Source organism: Anabrus simplex, chromosome 1 (genome assembly GCF_040414725.1).
Source record: "Anabrus simplex isolate iqAnaSimp1 chromosome 1, ASM4041472v1, whole genome shotgun sequence".
Taxonomy (NCBI): Eukaryota; Metazoa; Arthropoda; class Insecta; order Orthoptera; family Tettigoniidae; genus Anabrus; species Anabrus simplex.
In genome coordinates this window covers 496,371,021-496,392,584 of record NC_090265.1, presented here as the reverse complement: position 1 = coordinate 496,392,584, position 21,564 = coordinate 496,371,021, and the positions used below count along the sequence as shown (strand labels likewise).

The following is a 21,564-nucleotide window of genomic DNA, read 5'->3' as shown; positions in this document are numbered from 1 at the left end:
CCGGGCTGAGTGGCTCAGGCGGTTGAGGCGCTGGCCTTCTGACCCCAACTTGGCAGGTTCGATCCTGGCTCAGTCCGGTGGTATTTGAAGGTGCTCTAATACGTCATCCTCGTGTTGGTAGATTCACTGGCACGTAAAAGAACTCCTGCGGGACTAAATTCCGGCATCTCGGCGTCTCCGAAAACCGAAAAAGTAGTTAGTGGGACGTAAAGCCAATAACATTATTAGTAGTATTTATGTTAAGGGATAGCTGGACTGGAAACCATTTGAATACTATAGAGTTTTATGGTGTTGTGTTGTGCTGTATTTTATTGTGGAGTTGTATAGTGTTCGTACCGCTAGTTTGTTGTTAACGAAGGGCCGAGTATGATTAATTCTTCAAAAGAAAGACTATCGACCCAAATAGAGTCAGAAGTAAGTGATCCCCATGGACCAGCGAACGTGTGGTACAAAGCATAGCAATGTGAACGTAGGGGCGTGACAGCCGAGTGGCAATGCCATTGGTTTCTCACCAAGGCTCACCGTGTGTGTCGGGGTGGTAGAAGACAACCGCAGTATCCCTTCCCTGTCGTAAAATATGACTAAAAGAGGACCCAAGGGCTTTTATCTTGGGAACGTGAGTTGGCGACCGCGTGTCCCCCAGCTGAGTCTGACATTGCTTACACTTACTTGTGTTAGGCTCCTTGCTTTCGTCTTGCCTATCTGGCCTCCTTGGTACTCTTGTTCTCTTCCGACCCCGGCGGTATTAGGTTTGTGAGGCCTAGGGAGTCATCTATTTTCACACCCTTCGCAGCCCTTCCCTCTTTTTTCCGATACCTTCATTCTTTGAAGTATCGGATCTCTTTCATATTTCCTGTGATCAGGGTTAATAGAGGATGGTTGCCCAGTTGTACTTCGAAGCAGTAATCGCCACCACCTCTCACGAAGGCGACTGCAGTTCGAATCGTGATGAATGTTAGTAAAATTATCGAGCGAGCTGGTTGCTAAAAATCACTACCGGTAGCTATAACCTCGCATTCGGGAGAGGGTCGGTTCGATCCCCACTGTCAGAAGCCTAGAAGGTCAGCAGCCCAGAAGATGATTTTCCGTGGTTTCCCATATTCACGCCTTAATTATGGCCACGGTTGCATCCTTCCCACACACGTTCACCTAGCGTATCCTATCGTTGTCATAAAACCTGTTTGAGACGGGGCGGCGTAAAACATGTAGGAAGTATCATGTGAGATTTTTGGTAAGCCTCGGTCCTGTGATTCGGATTCCACGTCAGCCTGGAGGTTCCGGCAGTATGGTCACGATATCAGCAGTCGCGTAATCTCACATGTAACTAATGGCCGTTGTGAGTGTGCTAGGTGACTGTGTTGAGGCTAGAGGACGCAACCTTCCCGCCAGCAGGTGAGAGGGGGCAAGGTCTTCCAGATGAGAGGACGGCCGCAGTTAGCGCAGTCCGAGAGCTCCAGCGCATCTCCAAGCAGCGGGTGAGTACACGTGCACTTTTAATTATCGGTTTAACTCATTGTGCTATGGACTGGAAGGTGACCTACTTCTCGGAACAATATGGCCGGCATTAATCTTCATGTTGCATAACCTTATCAGTATTAGAATGAACTCATACCTTGGCAAAGAGTTAAGTGGGTTCTAAATGTGACCATTTTATTCACTTTCCTTATTTCACAAGCTGAAAAACACGCAGCTGAGACTATTGAATAGTGAAGCTCAGCGTTCCAAGGGACGTATTCCTCTTGACTGAGATAGTTGGTGGATTCTCAGTGGTCTATTGTTTCCCGTTCAGAAAAGTTTTAATGGAATCTTTCTCAAGGTCGTGACGCTTCTTTCTCAACCATAGCCTCAAGTCACTGCGCAGACACTTAAGAAACACGTATTATTAGACAGAAAACAAATACAATAGACTTGAGGAACACTGTATCACTAGTACTGAAATTTCTATTTAGCCTAAGAACCGGCGACGTATCCCCAACTAGCGTCAAAATACGGGAACATATCTGAATTTTTAAAATTTATTTTGCTATTAGTTTAACGTCGCACTAGCACATTGAAGTTTTCGGCTACGCAAGGATGGGAATGGGTTAGGACTAGGAAGGAATCGGTCGTGGCCTTAATTAACGTGGTGAAAATGGGAAACCACGGAAAGCCATTTTAAGGTCTGCCGACGGTGGGATTCGAAACCACCATCTAAAGTCTTTACAAGGAACTTGTCGACTTTAGAGGGTGGGGACAAAGTTGTCGTCTGCCTCTTGGACTTTACTTAATTTTTGTTTAACTGTAATTATGATTTCGTTTGGCCTGGTGCATCCCTCATGAGGCAGACAATCTGACGAGGTTGAGCGGAGTCGGCCGTGTATGGGAAACTGCGTGTTGCCGTGGTATCATTGCGTGGTGCATGTCTTTCGAACTGACGCCTCTACGCGACCTGCGTGTCTGTGGGTATGGAAATGTTAAATTCTAATGCCGAAGGCGGCACACAGAGTCAGTTCTCAGCCCAGAGAATTTAATCAATTGAGGTTAAAATCCCAGACTAGGCCGGGAATTGAACCTGGACCCCTTGGTCCAGAACGCTAGCTATTTAGCCATGGAGCCGGACGTTACTGTGGTAGGGAATAGTGATTTGTGTGGTGTGCAATTTGCAGGAATGTCGGGGAGAGCACAAACACTCAGCCCGCAGCCAAACCGTTTAGACTTAAATCCCTCGACCCGGTCGGGAATTGAGCCAGGGGACGGAGGACCGAGGTCCAAGACGCTGATCACCCATCCATTGTTTCACCAATTGAGGCTATTATTCTTCTGAATATAACATTCGTGTTCGTTACAATATCGTGAGTCAGGTTCCTTCCCACAAACTGCTTAAACTGTGTGTGAAAATATTGCTGAAGTAAACATCACCATCGTTCTTGTGTGTTGCGGTCAGTTGTTGCTTTAATGAGCCTACGTGTGTGATGCAGTGTTTTTGCTCCGATTCTATAAACTTTTGAATAATGGCTAGCTAGCCGTGGTGTTAAAGGCGTGGTCGGCTCACTTGGAAGGACATATGTTCAGTTTCCTACCAGGAAGTATAATAATAATAATAATAATAATAATAATAATAATAATAATAATAATAATAATAATAATAATAATAATAATAATAATTTCGTGTGGCTATTTCTAGCCTGTGCCTTTGCTGGAAAGACCTAGTGTTTACAGTGCACTATGTCTTCTGGTATAGGCTAGAGCAATTTTGTTACTTTCATAGATCTGTCTCTGTCTTATCCTTGGCTTTGACAATATGAAAGTGACTGAGGTATGAGCGATGCTAGTAATGCCATTCCTTATGCAGCCAGTCCCTGCTATGAATGGTGTGGAAATGTTGCTCATAGGGTCGGTTGGTGTATGCATTTCAGTGGGCTTGGCAGACTGATATGCAATAGCAACTCTGCCTCGGTGAGGAAAGCAACGGGAAACTACCTCATTCCTCATTTCCCTAGTAAACCTCTTCAGTGATGCCTAGGCCATCTATAACAGCTAATGGCAGAGCTGTTGAGGATCCCACCAGCTGCATCGCTGACGGACTGAACATACATACATACATACATACATACATACATACATACATACATACATACATACATACATACATACATACATACATACATACATACATACATACATACATACATACATACATACATACATACATACATACATACATACATACATACATACATACATACATACATACATACATACATACATACATACATACATACATACATACATACATACATACATACATACATACATACATACATACATACATACATACATACATACATACATACATACATACATACATACATACATACATACATACATACATACATACATACATACATACATACATACATACATACATACATACATACATACATACATACATACATACATACATACATACATACATACATACATACATACATACATACATACATACATACATACATACATACATACATACATACATACATACATACATACATACATACATACATACATACATACATACATACATACATACATACATACATACATACATACATACATACATACATACATACATACATACATACATACATACATACATACATACATACATACATACATACATACATACATACATACATACATACATACATACATACATACATACATACATACATACATACATACATACATACATACATACATACATACATACATACATACATACATACATACATACATACATACATACATACATACATACATACATACATACATACATACATACATACATACATACATACATACATACATACATACATACATACATACATACATACATACATACATACATACATACATACATACATACATACATACATACATACATACATACATACATACATACATACATACATACATACATACATACATACATACATACATACATACATACATACATACATACATACATACATACATACATACATACATACATACATACATACATACATACATACATACATACATACATACATACATACATACATACATACATACATACATACATACATACATACATACATTTCTAGCCTGGTGCAGCCCTTGTAAGGCAGTTCCAACGATGAGGGCGGGCGGCATCCGCCATGTGTAGGTAACTGCGTGTTATTGTGGTGGAGGATAGTGTTATGTGTGGTGTGTGAGTTTCAGGAATGTTGGGGACAGCACAAACACCCAGTCCCCGAGCCAAGGGAATTAACCATTTAAAGTTAAAATCTCCGGCCCGGCCGGGAATCGAACGCGGGGCCCTCTGAACAGAAGAGCACTGCACTGACCATTCAGCCAAGGAGCCGGACTACCAGGAAGTGAAAGAAATTTAGAAAAATTTGCACACATCCATGGGATTCACTTAGTGTTTAGCAGATAATAGCACGAGGTTAATTTCTGGAGGAGGCCTGACTAACTACTCTATCCCACTTCGTCCTGACATTACAGATTTTAGAAGCCTTTATCTTCTACTTCTTCAGGGAACTCCTACGTCTGTTCTAAGGAAAGCAAACACGTATTTTACGTGACTGTTGATATCGTGATCATAGCCATGGGACATACAGTTTGACGTGGAATCCAAACCACAGGGACGTGACTGTACTTCAAAAATTTCAAATGCGTATGCTGGAATTCGAACAGTAACCGCTTTGGTGAAAAGGCAGTGATGATGCCTCTCGACTATCATGTGTACTACAGAGACTCTGATTTACTTTGCCCAGCCTGTCATCTGTTGACAGTATGGCTGTCATTTTTAAGCCTCAGATATCATCATATTTAGAAGTTAAGCACCAATGCATGTGGTCAGATCTTGGAAGATAGCCCACGCTCTGCTCGTTGATACACGAGTGAAGGGAACTGGCAACCCAAGCAAGTACAACATGACTCTGGAAAGATTCACCAAAGGTTCAATTGATGAACGACTTCTTCATTAATTGTAATCTTCAGTATTGTTACCGCCGTAGTGTAGGGGTAGCGTGTATGCTTGTTATCTGGAGGCTGTGCAATTGACCAGATACGCGACCAGTTACTGTCACCTACTATAAGACGTTTGCCTCTTATGTATGCTTTTAGTCCATAGTTCCTAGCTTTTACTAGGTGAAATCGCAAGACTCTCTGTTCCATGATTGTCTCTTTATCCATATCTCTTCTTACCCAAATCCTTTCTCCTTTCAAGTTCTTCCCATTAAGGATAATTTTGTTCGCCTTCAAAGCAGAAATCAACTTAACCTTAATAGGTCTTTTCCCTTTGACTCTCCCCAGCCTATATATTTCATCAATATCTTCTTCTTTACAATTTATCTTGATATGGGTATTTATAATATCCAACACTTTATTCGTTAGATCATTCGAATCCTCCTTTTCCTTCTCTGGAATGCCGTATATGAAAATATTTTTCCTCTTTGCGTCCTGGATAATCATTTTCAGTTGCCACTTTAATTTATCAGTTTCTCCTTCAATCTCCTTCATATTCGACTTCAATAATTCTATTTCCCTAGAGTTTTCCACCACCTTTTCTGTCATAATTCTTCTCTCTTCTTTTATGCAGTCTTTCATTTCTGTCATGTCATGTCTCAGCTCGCGAATTAACTCCCTCGTTTGCTCAAACTGGCAAGCATCTCTGACTATTTCCCTAATCTTATCTATGTCCTCCCAGCTCAATGAACCCGTAGGTCCAGGGTTCATTTCTATGCCTCCTATTATCAGAAGAATTGCCACCACTGCTGCTACCATCATAGTTCCCTCAAGCCCAGATTTTCTTAAATGCACCTTATCACTTGGCGTACACACACACTTCACTCGCCCGTGCCATCGACCTATGGCCGCGCGATATTGCTCTAAAGCAATATTCATACTTCTCACTCAGCACTCACTGCACAATACAACCTCTCGCTTCGCTAGCTCGATTACAACTGTGTTATCTGGAGGCCTGGTTCGATCACCAGCTCGTCCTAGTATTGGAACGTCGATCTGAGCGGAACGAACACGTGAGTGAAATGAGGTGAGCCGAGGAGCGGTAGCAGACCCTGCCATGAAAGCCAGACAGTAAAGCTGAGGAAGTTATAATAAATAATGATATTGAAAAAAAAAAACATTTAATCTCTTTTGGGTTTTTCATTCGTGAAATTACTAGCGTTTCGCCCCAGTGTAGAACTGGGGTCATCAGTTGGATTGCTATACCTTTCCAAGACGCTGGCGGCTAGTGCGCCGTTGAGACACTACTTCCCTCCTCAGCCATCCTCGAAGTGTTTTTCCGTGGTTTCCCACATCTCCTCCAGGCAAATGCCGGAATGGTACTTAACTTAAGGCCGCGCCCGCTTTCTTCCCTCTTCCTTGTCTATCCCTTCCTATCTTCCCATCCTCCACAAGTCCCCTTTTCAGCATAGCAGGTGAGGCTGCCTGGGCGAGGTACTGGTCCTCCTTCCCAGTTGTATCCCACGGCCCAAAGTCTCACGCTTCAGGACACTGCCTTTGAGGCGGTAGAGGTGGGATTCCTCGCTGAGTCCGACGTAAAACACCAACCCTGAAGGGTAAACGGATTAAGAAGAAGAAAATAATAATGCCTAAAATATAATGTAATTGTACGTTTATTTTACATTCACATAGGTTAAAGCATAACAGAAACAACTCATTTATGTTTATTAATATGTTAAGAAGGAAGCCGTACTTTTCAGTGTCGTGTCAATAAATGTAACTTCAAAGCTTTTCATTCTGTCGAAAACACTAATTATAACACATATAACACGTTAACATACCTGTTAAAAACACTCTATCAAACAAAGAATGACAGGTTTCGTCCTTGAAAGAGCATCATCAGATTTGATTAAACCACACTTCCAAAAACTTGGTGAAAATTGTTTAGAAATGTAGAAATGGAATACCCTTTAATATTTGAAAGTTAGAATTTATCTTAATGAAGTGCTCCAGTACTCATATAACATGAGTTCTTTCATTCGTGTTCTCGTATCACTTACAATTAAATTGCATTTACTGAAATATGTTTTAACATGTACGATCTTGTTAGGGAGCCTCCGCGGCTCAGGCGGACGCGCGCCGGCCTCTCACAGCTGGGTTCCGTGGGTCAAATCCCGGACATTCCATGTGAGATTTGTGCTGGACAAAGCAGAGGCAGGACAGGTTTTTGTTCGGTTAGTCCGGTTTTCCCAATCTTTTATTCCAACAACACTCTGCAATATCATTTCATTTTACTTGTCAGTCATTAATCATTGCCCCAAAGGAGTGTGACAGGCTTCGGCAGCCGGCACAATTCCTATCCTCGCTGCTGACCCGGTCGAATGACTGGAAACAGGCTGTGGATTTTCATTTCACGATCTTGTTAGGACCTCAGATAATGTATTTTACAAAGTTATTTGGACGAACACTGGGTATTTGTGCTTAACAGCCAACAGCTTATGCAGAAAGTGCAAGCTGCGCAAATTACTCAGGTTAAGTTTCCGGAAGAAAAATAAAATCCTAAATAAATTTTATTTGAAACAAATCGTCATTTTCGCATTTGTATCATAGCATAAATTTCGCATTTTATCGTATTTTTCAAAACACATTAAAAAACAGGTTTATAGGTCGTGAAAAATGAGAACACAGAAGCATAAACTTTTATTCGCATTTCGAGTAAAATCGTTGTTGCGAAGAGCGAACCAGTTTGCCGTGTGGTTAGGGTCACGCAGCTGTGAGCTAGCATTCGGGAGATGGTGGGTTCGAATCCCACTGTCGGCAGCCCTGAAGATGGTTTTCGTTGTTTCCCATTTTCACGCCAGGCGAATCCTGGGGCTGTGCATTAAGTAAGGCCACAAACGCTACCTTCCCAATCCTAGCCCTTTCCCACTATTGCTTCGCCGAAAATCTTCGATATGTCAGTGCGACGGTACTCCACTAGCAGAGAAAAAGGAAGAAAGAAGGTGCATGCTACAGGATTTTTAAAATTCCAATTACAGCAGCATTCTTTGTGATACAAAGTAAAATTACAAATAATTAATTATTATTTTCTAGCTTAACGCAATTAAATCTAAACTAATCTAAAATAATCAGTCTAAACTAATCTGCTATTATGGACTTGGAATTATAATACATTGTTCAAAAATATTTTAAAACACATACGATGCATTTTAATATACATACGATGACATATAATACGTAATTTTATTGTTATATGTAACTGATAAACGCGAATTCTTTAAAGTAATGCTGTCATGTTTGTACTGAAGTCTAGAGGATTCCACTTTTGAGATGCGCTGTCATAGATACTGCACAGTCTGTGAAGTAGTGAATATTGATGGGCAAATATTCTTTACTTTTTATTACGTTAAATTACTGTAGGTATTGAATTTCTGCACGGGGCATGTAAATTCAGGAGGGAAAGAAACTCAAGATGATCAATTTGCGAATTTGTTATTTTGTAAGTGAACTTGTCTGTTACCGTTCTGTCCTCGATTTTTAAATTTAGCAGAAGCTCGTTGTATGAAACTATTACGTAGGGTATTTTTAATAACCACAATAATGTAGAAAGGGTTTTTAAGTAATTACTTTTATTCGAAATAGCCGTCATTTCTCATTCTGCACATCATTCATTTTGATTCACAAAACGCTGAGAAGGCTGTCATATGAAAAGAACGGCTTTTTAAAAACATTTTGTTAAAAAAAAGGCCATATGGAAAACTTAATTACAATTTATGTTGTAGATTTACTCGTTTGAAAGGAGAATTTCAAAATATGCCTTTGTCTTTTACTCCACATTATCTGGTAAACAACTGGTGTTTTAGGCGCAGTCTTTTTACTATGTTTTACCATCTCAGATGTAGGTTTCTGCGTGACAGTAAAGTTGGCAGGCAAGAGGACCTTTCATTAATTGTTGCCACGGCCTCGGTTTTTGTATTTATATGTAGCCTCTAATTATACACTGTGCCGACGTTTATAATTACCGTACTGTAGTAAGTGATCAGTGTGAAACCGTGAGATATTTCTTATCTAAAGGAAAAAAGTTAAACTACAATTTAATTTTCTGCATTAGTACATTTCTTTTTTACAAGTTGCTTTACGTGGCATCGACACACATAGGTCTTATGGCGACGGTGGGTTAAGAGTGGGAAGGAAGTGGCCGTTGCCTTAATTAAAGCATGGCTCCAGCATTTGCCTGGTGTGGAAATGGGAAACCACGGAAAACCATCTTCAGGGCTGCTGACAGTGGGATTCGAACTCACTATCTCCCGAGTGCAAGTTCAAAGCTGCGCGCCCTTAACCGCACGGTCAACTCGCTGGGTAGGTCTAGTAAATATATATTATTGTTTATTATTGCTGATTTAGGCCCTCTACAGAGTGCTTATGACTAGTTCTTTTAGGATGTTCGTTTTCGTTCCCATTACCTCTTTAGCCCTGCCATTAGTTTTTCCTGTAAAAGAGGTTCGCGAGATTTAACAACTTTTGGCAGAGGAAACCATGAATTTACCAATTTACAAAATTTCGGGTGGTCTGAGACTTCAGTATCAGAAATCCCTTGCCATTATTATTATTATTATTATTATTATTATTATTATTATTATTATTATTATTATTGTAGTGACTGGCCATTGTCCCTAGTTGGCCTTCCGAAAAATTGGTCACTCTTCTGTTGAGGAAACAGAGAGTTCTCGCAGATGTCAAACAACGTCCAGGACGGGAATGCAGCAGTAAGCTGTAAGAGCGTGTAACATACGAGAACAAACGTTTGGTACATTTTATTCAGAAGGAACATAATATTCAAATAGAGTCCTCAACCTGAAGGCTGGCTGGATCCTCAACAGCTCCACCATCACCTGTTATAATATGAATGCTAAAATACTGCGATTATTTCTTTCAGAATTTACTTAAACAGAAGCCAAAGAGAAGGGAGTGATTTATGTGTCACGGTCGTTCGCTTCACATTCACCTGGCATGGGTAGGGGTTAACAAAGTGGCGCAGTGGCCTGATAACTCTGCTCCAGCATGAGAAGTGCACTAAGAAATGGAAAGTGAAACTCGTAATGACGTAACTCGCTTACAGCACAGCCTGCCTTCCCTTTCGTTTGTCGACTGTTGTGTCACGTGACGCAGTCTGAGCAAGCAGCAGTGAGTGATGTGAGGAGATTGGATGTTCCGAGGATCAGTAAGTACTACGAAATTCTATTGTTCACGTATGGTACTGGTTGTCTTATTTAAGTCACATGGAACCTATCATTAAATTAGGTGTCCGAATAGTTTCGTACAATCTTGAGTAGAACCAACATTGCATTACTCTTGTATGTTTTGTGTACCCCATTATAACCTTACTTCGTCTTAAGCTCGGATTTAGTGTGCACACACATTCTAGCGCCCCTTTCTACCGTTTGAGGTACATTTAAAAATAATAAGACATTTAATATCTGAATTAACTAGATGCGGTACTCGTCGTTGACAGGTTGTTTGTGTAATTGCAGCAGTACTGGCATCTAGCGGAGATGAGTGGCAACAAACAGTAGTCAACCAGACTAATGTCATTGGTTATTGATAAGTTTTACAGGCTTTGGCACACAACAGCGTCATTTCCTGAGAGTTACAAAGAGATTCTGTTATTGTGAAAACTGACCATTTGCCCTTTATTCTGTTTTTTGCGGATAAACCATGTGGAAGTTAAGTAAATACCTACACATTAATGCCGCCATTTTGAAGCGGTTAATTATTGAAAACTCAGAATAGGCTTGGCTTTGAACAGAATATCTGTATATCCATTCAGTTCATTTGGTTCGGTGTCCGTGCTCCTTTACTGAATAGGTCAGCGTTCTGATCTTCGGTTCAGAGGAGCCCGGTTTCGACACTCAGCCGCGCCATGGATTTTAACTTCGTATGGTTAATTCTTCTGGCTCGTAGATTGGGTATTTGTGTTTGTCTTAAATCACTTCTCTTTATCTACACACAAACCACAAAAGAAACGCGCAAGAAGGGAAGGATAGGAAAGGCACCCAACCGCAAACTTAGGTCATTTCCATATCAAGCGTCGACCCCAGTAAATTGAAGAGAAGGATAGTTTTGGTGCGATTGAGTGAGAAAGTGCAAATCTTATTTCAAGCTATTAAGCATTTTTGAAGCAATTTCGCAAATAATACATTATTTGAAGTCAACATTTTGAAGTAAAACTATTCATGTGATAGTTCCCGCAGATAATATTTTATGCATAATTCCCCTGCAGTTTTGACATAATGTTGTTCCGGAATGCAGGCGGACAAACAGACGTCACCTCAGTGTTATAGATTGCAATACAGTCAAACCTCGATATCTCAAATCACCTCGGGAGATGAATTTTATTTCGCGTTATCTAAATTTCGAGATATACAGAATTCACGCCTTTGTGGATTGCACGTAATCGAATACTGTCTTAAGTGTTATTTAACCACATAAAAACAAACTCGAAGTATTTTTTATCATTTTAATGAAATGAAATGGCGTATGGCTTTTAGTGCCGGGAGTGTCCGAGGACATGTTCGGTTCGCCAGGTACAAGTCTTTTGATTTGACACTCGTAGATGACCTGCTCGTCGTGATGAGGATGAAATTATGATGAAGACGACACATACACCCAGTCCCCGTGCCAGCGAAATTAACCAATGATGATTAAAAATTCCCGACCCTGCCGGGAATCGAACCTGTGACCAAAGGCCATCACGCTAACCATTTAGCTACGGACCTGGACCGTTATTTTAATTACAACAGTTATTATAGCAAGTTATTGAAGACAAATTAGGCCTACATACAGTAGAGGAATATGAAACATACCACCGTTAACACCTTGACAAAAATTCGTTAGTTTCTTCTGTTTTTTTCACTCTCGACTGACTCTGCACGTAGGATTGAAGCATAATCAATGCACTTAACGCCTGGTCTAGTGACGATCCAGGAGTGTGTTCATACAGCTCCAGCTGCCTATGGTCAACGCACCAGGGGTGGACAAATAAGCCACTATGTAAACATACCTAAGTGTGATGGGAAGGTACACTGCAGTATGTTAAGGAACAATAACACACAACCTTAACTGCTATATTGCACAGTTAATGTTGTACAAAATTCCAGTTAGAGAATATTTTCAGCTTCTGTGGAGGAAACGTTTCCTTCGAGAAATGGAGAAATTCATGCAATCGAATTTCGAATAATAGAGAAATAAATACACACGAAGAATAGTTCAGAAGTCAGGGAAATTGAGATTATTTCGAGGTACTGGGAATTTGAGTAATGGAGGTTCGAGATGTTGAGGTTCGATTGTAATTATTTCTGAAATTAAAACATCTTGTGTGTAACCGTGACCTCCGATTCGAAATTTGTTGGCGTGTCGGAAGATGACGTGTATTGCTAGTGCTACTTTACTGGTGTCTAAGGGGGGACACTAAAGGCGTTGTCAATGAACTGACTGTAGGCTTTTGAAATGTCGGTGTTCAAGATCCCATGGGTGGACCACGTCACCAAGGAGAAAGAACTCCGTCGAGCCGGGAAATCATGTGAAGTCTTAATCCTCATGTATAATTCGGTCACATCTTCCGTAGCGTCATACAAGGCAAGACACACATATTGTTCGAAGCAAAAATTTGTCCATGCTAGAGATTTAATAGAAAGTGAAATTGAAAAATATATTGAATCACGTATTACCGTTCTTCAGTTGAGTAGATTTTAATTATGAGTTAAAACGTGGGGTTTTCCATCACTAATACTTAATGGAGATAGTGATGGGGTTCATTCAGATAATTCTTCTTTCTACAGTCATTTCCATCTTATCAATCTTCTTCTTCTTCTTCTTCTTCTTCCGCTTTTCCCACACCTGTGGGGTCGCGGATGCGAACTGTGTCACACATGTGGAATTGGCGCTGTTTTATGGACGGATTCCTTCCTGACGCCAACCTTATATGGAGGGATGTAATCACTATTGCGTGTTTCTGTGGTGGTTGGTAGTGTAGTGTGTTCACTGAATATGAAGAGGAAAGTGTTGGAACAAACGCAAACACCCAATCCCCGAGCCTGAAGAATTAATCAAACACGATTAAAATCCCCGACCTGGCCGGGAATCGAACCCGGGACCCTCTGAACCGAAGGCTCAACGCTGACTATTCAACCAGTGAGTCGGACATTTTCATGCCATCAGTACGTCGTAATAATTCACATAGTTACCTGTAGTTATCTGAAGACTTTCGTCTGGAGCGTGGCATTGTATGGAAATGAAACATGAACGATAACGAACTCAGAAAGAAAGACAATATAAGCTTTTGAAATGTGGTGTTGTCCGCCTCTGTGGTGTAGTGGTTAGTGTGATTAGCTGCCACCCCCGGAGGCCCGGGTTCGATTCCCGGCTCTGCCACGAAATTTGAAAAGTGGTACTCAGCATCGGGAGGTCAGCTGAGTAGGGGTGGGTTCGATTCCCACCTCAGCCATCCTGGAAGTGGTTTACCGTGGTTTCCCACTTCTTCTCCAGGCAAATGCCGGGATGGTACCTAACTTAAGGCCACGGCCGCTTCCTTTCCTCTTCTTTGTCTACCCATTCCAATCTGCCCATACCCCACCAAGGCCCCTGTTCAGCATAGCAGGTGAGGCCGCCTGGGCGAGGTACTGGTCATTCTCCCCAGTTGTATCCCCGACCCAACGTCTCACGCTCCAGGATACTGCCCTTGAGGGGGTAGAGGTGGGATCCCTCGCTGAATCCGAGGGAAAAGCCAAGCCTGGAGGGTAAGCAGATTAAGAAAGAAGGAAACAAATAAATAAATAAATAAATAAATAAATAAATAAATAAATAAATAAATAAATAAAGAAGGTATTCATAACCCAGGGAGAACCAAATTTTCAGTACAGAAATAAACTGTTATGTCACCTTCGTTAGAATATCATACTTACGTAAATCTATTATTGAAGAGGTGGTGGGGGTGATTATTGTTTCAAGAGGAAGTACAACTGAGCAACCATCCTCAATTAACATTAATCAGAAAAATGGAAGGTATCCGACACTTCGAAAAATGAAGGTATTGGCCAAAGAAAGACAAGAGTCACGAAGGGCGTGAAAATTAGACCCCCTAGGCCCCGAGTCGCTTCTTACGACAGGCAGGTGTTACCGTGTGTGTTGATCTACTACCCTCACCTTCTACTACCCCGAAGGAGAATATTATTGAAGACGAATTAATCATGATATTACAGCAAAGAAGCTATAGAGATGTTTCAGTGCGCTGTTGTGATGAATTTTATAAACGCTAGTCCACTTGGATGCGCTAGTACGGAAAGGATAATACTGTGGTGATAGACAGCTGTTGATTGGTTCAAGTTCCTGATATTCTTATACCGAATCGATCGCTGGAGCCATGAGTCAGCAAAATGTCAGTGGTAACTTTGGAGTGTGGTCATATCTCCATGCAGGCGCTAGTAAAGTGTCAGGAGAGTATTGAGTTACCTTAAGGGTAGCAGGGACGATCCTAAATTTTGTCCAGGATCACTTAATACCGTTGTTATCGCCACTCGAATGTTACAGTTACTCAAATGGCCTTCTGAGTTCAAGTTGGCGGGTTCGATCCTTCCTGAGCCCGTTGATATTTGAAGGTGTTCAAATAAGTCAGCATTATGTCGACAAATTTTACTGGTACGTAAAAGAACTCATGCGGGACAAAATTCTGGCATATCGGTGTCTTCGAAAACCGTGAAAGTAGCAGTTAATGGGACGTAAAGCCAATACCATTATTAATTCTTATTATGCCAGTCTTGTTGAAATTTCCCAGACCGATCGCTAGCGTTGGTATGGTGTGGTGTTTCGTCATCACTTAATTTCTTCCTGTTCCTGATTCCATGCGATGCATATCGCTTACTAGAACATAGACTAACGATTGCAATTTATTTCAAGAGGTAAAATATGAGTAAATATTGCATTTTGCAAAAAAGTAACTATTACAAGTAAAAATGACTATGAAGTTTTCGTTACAAGTAATCCAATTACTTCCCTAACTCTGGTGATACCAGTTAATACTATGACTTGTTTTACATCGTAGCTTTCATACGGGCTGATAATATCCCGGCTCTGGAACAACACTTCCCGTTGCCGAATGCTAAGCTGTCAAATTAGATAAATGCTACATGTGTTAAAGACACGTGGTTTGTATGTAGCACCAGAGGTGCGTGGCCGTGACAGAGGAAATCGAATGCCAAGTAATTCGAAATCAAAGCACGCCTTCCGTGCTGGGTGCTGACTAGACTGACAATTTGATGACAGTTATGAACCGAAGACAAGGTCATGGATGTGTGGCTCACACTTTGTAATAACAAAGAAGCGTTGTTGTTCAGCTTAAAGCCCAGTAGTGGAACAGACCAGCGGGAAAGCTAAACTGGGCCCTGAGCGTGAAGAATGCGATAGATTGGGTTCCAGATAACAATGTTGAGTAGCCAATTTCTGTGCTGTTTTTTTCAACGGCCAGCCTATTAGCATTACCCAGGGAGCACTGCGTGGAGGTTGTCTGATCGCCCTCAGAAGTATTTGGTGAACATTTAAAATGATGAAAAAGTCCCTCTGGTTGCCATGATCGTCACGGCGTCAAGTCCAGATGGCCTGACACCGTGGTTAGCCGGTTTGAGTCCCGTCGGCCGAAGAAATGCTCACCATCAGAATGTTGCTGGCAGGGTAGGAGAGGTGGTTTTATTATACAATATTTATGATCACCGAGAGAGTTGGCCGTGCGATTAGGGGCGCGCAGCTGTGAGTTTGCATTCGGGAGATAGTGGGCTCGAACCCCACTGTTGGCAGCCCTGAAGATGGTTTTCCATGGTTTCCCATTTTCACACCAGGCAAATGTACCTCACTGCTTACTTGCCGCTTCTAGCCCTTTCCTATCCCATCGTCGCCATAACACCTATCTATGTCGGTGCGACGTAAAGCAGCTTAAAGGAAGAGCTCTGATTTGTTGGAAACTATTATAATGGTGTTAACTTGGTGGCCGGGCATGCGAGGGGCAGCACGTTGGTTTTTGGAGACCTGATACATGTTTCGCTTCTTCAGGACACCAGCCAGTTAAATCTCAAGTTGCCTGCACCCTGTCCGCGGGAGGCTATTTCTTGAGGTAAGGTAAGGGTTATTCTGCCCGAAGGCAGGTCCGAAACTCCGCAGAGGTGTTCCTGAGCCGGAGTTTACGTGCGGTAGGGTGGCCAGTTCCTTTGCGCTCCTCCATTCCCTTACCCCCCCTACCAACAGCGCGTGGAAACCCATCCAACTCCTGACCACGTCCAGTGTTGCTTAACTTCGGAGATCTCACGGGATCCGGTGTTTCAACACGGCTACGGCCGTTGGCTGCTGTTTCTTGAAAGGTGCAGTATTTTTGCATCTTGACAAAGGTCGTGGCAATGTGGACGCTGTTGAGATACGACTTGTGCTGAGTAATGGCATTCAGAGCACGACTAGTGTGGACGCTGGGAGATGTGCTACTCATAGGGCCAGTCGTGCTGCAATAGCGTTTTCTGGTCCTGGATAGGCCTATATCGTATGGCTTTACAAGTACACAAAATATCTAATATCAAATGGAAATGTCCAAATATGACAACCAGTCCAGAGCACTCGGAGTCACTTGGTGTAGAAGCCTCAGATCACCGTTAAGTGCTCGAAGTGGGCACTCCTTAACAATGTGTTCCATTGTCTGCTCCTCGTTCCGCAGTCGCAGTCAGCAGATGAACGGAAAGCCCATTTCTTCAGCATGTAACCACACCTCCCTTGAATCGTTCTAATTCGGTTCAGCTTCGACCAGGTTGTCGTGACCTACCTGTCCTGTGAGACGATCTCGTAGGTTGGTCACCAGGCACTTGGATGTTGATGTATTACCTGACCTGCCGAGCGGAATGTAGGGAGGTAATTTGTAGGTATGACTCGTCCCGCAACTCCCGAAATAAAAGATGAAATTATTTCTCTGTCCTTTATTACCGAGGACAACTAAAACTACTATGTACAGTATATTTACAAGTCTGAATATAATGATCTATAGAGAGAGCGAGCTTGTTCCACGCGCCTACTGTTCTACTACGCGTCTATCTTAATCTTGCCCTACGGCACTTGGGCTATGCTCGAACTGAATCTCGTTCTGACAAGTACGAACTACGGCTGGAAGAAGGCCCCGCGCCATCTTGGCCAGGGGTTATATCTCTGCTCCTCAACTCAAAGTTCTATCCCTACCTCCTACCAAGGGGTTGGGTCTTACGGGCATTGCCAAACTGATCATCTTGTCAGTGGCTCCCTCAAGTGGCTATTCTCAATAGTTGTCACAGGAAGTGCTGCTACCTAGGCACTACTGTCTTCTGTCTTACTTTGTCCTCATCTTTCCTTGTTTCCTAAGTGCATCTGTACTGACCCTGATTGGCCTTGCATTCGGCTTTGTTCCTTTGTCGGTTTTGGCGGGCCGCCTGGCTCGCTGGCATGCTAGCTCTCTTTGTCGATACACAGTAAATACCTTGTTGTGATCAACAAGTCCTCGCTCTCAGTCAACACTTGTGTAAGCGAGCGCGTTTCACAAACTGCTCTCCAATGCATGTAGCTTCTTGAAAGTTACTTTTGCCTTCTAAAATATTATGTCTAACTATAATTATTATTCCATCACTACAAGGTGTCTCATGTCGATGACTATCATTATTCTAACACTAATTAATCTCCTCTGACATCTTGAGCTCTAGACTCGGCTGCGAATCCCGGCTGCCTTCCACCTGGCAGTCCGCCGGTTCGAGTCCGTGGGAGGTCGGTACACGACATCTCCCCCCTTAGGGAAGAAATGGATGCAACCATACGTTGCGTCCATTTCTGTCCCACACTATTTACACTCTGATGTTACTTGTGCGTAACGATCGGCGACCCTGTGGTGAAGGGGAATGTTGTTCTCTACTCTGATTATCACTTGCATCCATTTCGATTGCTTCTATAGATCTCCCCGGATCCGCCTGGGACGTTGGAATATAGTTAAATCCTCATCTGAAGTCTTAACCTTATCTCCCTTCGTGATTACCGTTTGTTTTATACATATATTAGGGCAATGAGCCCGTGCATCATCGAACCATCTCTTTGCTGGAAACCCTAGTTTCGGACAGCAACAATTACAACAATAACAAATTAAAATTAGACTTATGATACCAACAACTATCCACACAATATATCTGTACACATTAATATGCTGATAGACCATTTGTCTTTGCAGTTCTTCTTCTTTTTGTCTCACCATATCTTCCACTTCTTGTATCTTATGGGTAGCCCATTGTAAATCGTTAATGTGATTTAGCAAATTATTTAATGACAACTTATTCATTTCGGGTATCTGTTCTAACTTGATTTCACTACCTATTTGTTCACAACAGTCATAATCAAGTGTGACTTCTGGTACAAAGTCTTTACTTTGTGTAGTGTTCACTTCACCTACACCTTGTATTTTACTATGTGGCCCAAATACTGTGCAACCTGCACTCAAAACAAGAATACCAGTGCCTGTTAACCTGATATCACTGGTGTTATCCTTACACATACATGTTACTTTAACTTCTTCTGGGGATACGTATATATATATCTGTTAGCTCTGATAGGTATCCACATGAGCTGTTGAACGGGAAGCACTCTTTTATTACAATTATCTGGAATCTGACTAACTCCTAAGATAAGCTGGACAGCACAACTCTTTTGAGTGTACACTGTATTAATAGGGAATTTAACATGACATAGTTTCCAACTGGGTGTTACTACTTTACATTGATTTACTTGATCTTTGTCTAATTGAACATAAGTTTGTTTCTCTTTGTCCGTAAGGATATAGTCCTTGGTCTCTTGAAGATAAACAAAATGGTGTGGATTACTCTTCATATACGTGGGGAATGGAATCATGCGATACATTGTATAAGTTATCCTATCTGTAAGGGGTGTCTTGATGACGTACACTAGATAATTTTTGTTAGCGAACACTTCCACTGTGGCTACCTTGTAAATCAAGTAGCCGTAAGCTGATTTTAAATCAAATGGCAAGGACAATCCTTTAGGGAAATCTCCCTGAGCTTTCTTATAACCTTTAATAATATCATTCTGGTGAAATTATTTGCACCTGAATGACTCCTACCTGAGCATTCATTATACCTGATAATACAACACTGTAATGCTCATACAGTTGTATGAGAAGGCCTACAATCTCAATTAAATGCCTATTCACTGAGTTTTCTAATTCTACTTGCTTAAGTGCTTCTGTAATCTGAAGCGTGCTATTGGCAAGATAAGATCTAATTTCTGCAATGTTTTGAGGTAATCTCTGCTCATTGGCTGTGACATCGTAAATGGTGCTGTTCATAGATTGCAATGTTGATTTTACTACTATCATCTGGTCTTTTGCAATTTTCATAATTGAAAGTTGTTCCTGCTGTAACTCACTAATTTTTGACTCATATTTATCGGCATCCTCTTGACTTTATGTTCCAAATAACGCCTTTGCTATGGAACGTACTGCGTTAATTAGGCCTCGTTTTCGCCTAGTGTTATCCGTTTCCCCTATTGGTTTGGTAATCCTCGTAATTAATTCCCTCGATTCCTTAATTCTATCTAATTGTGCACTTAGCATTTTAACATCCTGTTGACATGTTAGGTTAGTACTTCTTTCTAACTGTGTACATATTAATTGAGTCCAGTGTATGTGTCTCTTGACATTTGAAAATACATCACATAATATATTCAGGTTTACATAGGTAACTAGTGTCCATTCTGTATGGTATAACTGTATCTCACCCTGATTGTCGAAGTATGCCCCTGGAGTACTCTCGTATGGTGTCACCTTGACATCCAGTACTTCTCCGGCTATTCTGTAGCGGTGTGACGTCACGACTATCACTGCTACTACGATGGACAACAATCCTAGCATTCGCGCCATATCTGCTCTCTACCTGCAAGGTAAAGACAGGATATGTGCTACCCTTCTATCTGTGAATACCTTTACTTCCCAGTTCTCACTTCACTTATCTACAAATACAATTTCAATCGGTTTTTATGTACTTTAACCCTTTTTCCTTTTTTGTTCATCTGTAGGGCGCAGTTCACCTCTGAAACATCTACTATCTCGTACGGACCTTCGAATGGTGGGCTTAGCTTTCTGGATTTTCCTCTTCGCAATGCGTCATTACGCAAGAGAACCTTATCACCTACCTGAAAGGTGACCTCATTTTGCTTTTTGTCGTAGTGTTCTTTCTCTAATTCCTTTCGCTCTATTAAGGTCTTTCTGGCGGCCTCGTAATTTCGCCTAAGCTGTGCCGTCAGTTCCTCCACCACGTTCTGGTGTTCATTGTAATTCATTTCAGGTGGCTTTTGCAGCACACCTGGGATATTTGCCTTCCTTCCAAAAATTAATTCGTAGGGTGTGAACCCTGTACTTGTGCTCTTCGTGGTGTTATACACAAAGCTAGTTGTAGGCAAATACTTGTCCCAATCATTCTGCTCCCCTGAGCAGACATAATGCCTTAGGTACTCCGTGAGCACCTTATGGGATCTTTCTATGCTACCGTTTGATTGTGGCCTGAAGGCTGTAGTGTGTGTTTTCCGAATGCGCAGCGTTTTACACAGCGTCTTAAACACATCACTCATGAAATTACTTCTCTGGTCAGTGAGAATCTGCTCTGGTATCCCGTAGATACTTATTACGTTATTGATTAGCGTTCGTGCCACGGTTTCTGCCTCCTGATTAGGCATGGCACTCGCTACTAGGTACTTTGACAGCTGATCTTGGCATGTCAGTATGTACCTGTTTCCTGCCTCTGTCAACGGAAGAGGTCCAACTACGTCTAGGGATATTTTCTCAAAGACTGTGTTCGGGGTATCCGTGATTCTCATGGGAGCCCTGACGTCTGGTCTGGTCCCTTTATTCTTTTGGCAGGAGGGACATGTGCGTACATAGCGCTCAATGTCCCCTTTCATGCCCTTCCACTGAATTCGTTCACGTACCCTGGCGTACGTGCGCGCTATACCTTGGTGGCCTCCCAC

General features: G+C 41.8%; 1 protein-coding gene across 4 annotated transcripts in view; it reads left to right on the top strand.

Moving 5' to 3' along the window:
* The first annotated feature begins 1,346 nt into the window (after positions 1-1,346).
* The window catches only part of LOC136867775 (uncharacterized), a 143,085-nt gene continuing 122,867 nt past the window's right edge, over positions 1,347-21,564 (top strand). Inside the window, exon 1 of one of the 4 annotated variants that reach the window (XR_010859747.2) lies at positions 1,347-1,475. The gene's annotated coding sequence lies outside the window, so the exon portion shown is untranslated. Of the gene's footprint in view, positions 1,476-10,641; positions 10,715-21,564 lie in introns of those variants that run through there. The other 3 variants (XR_010859745.2, XR_010859746.2, XR_010859748.2) reach the window with 3 other exon arrangements.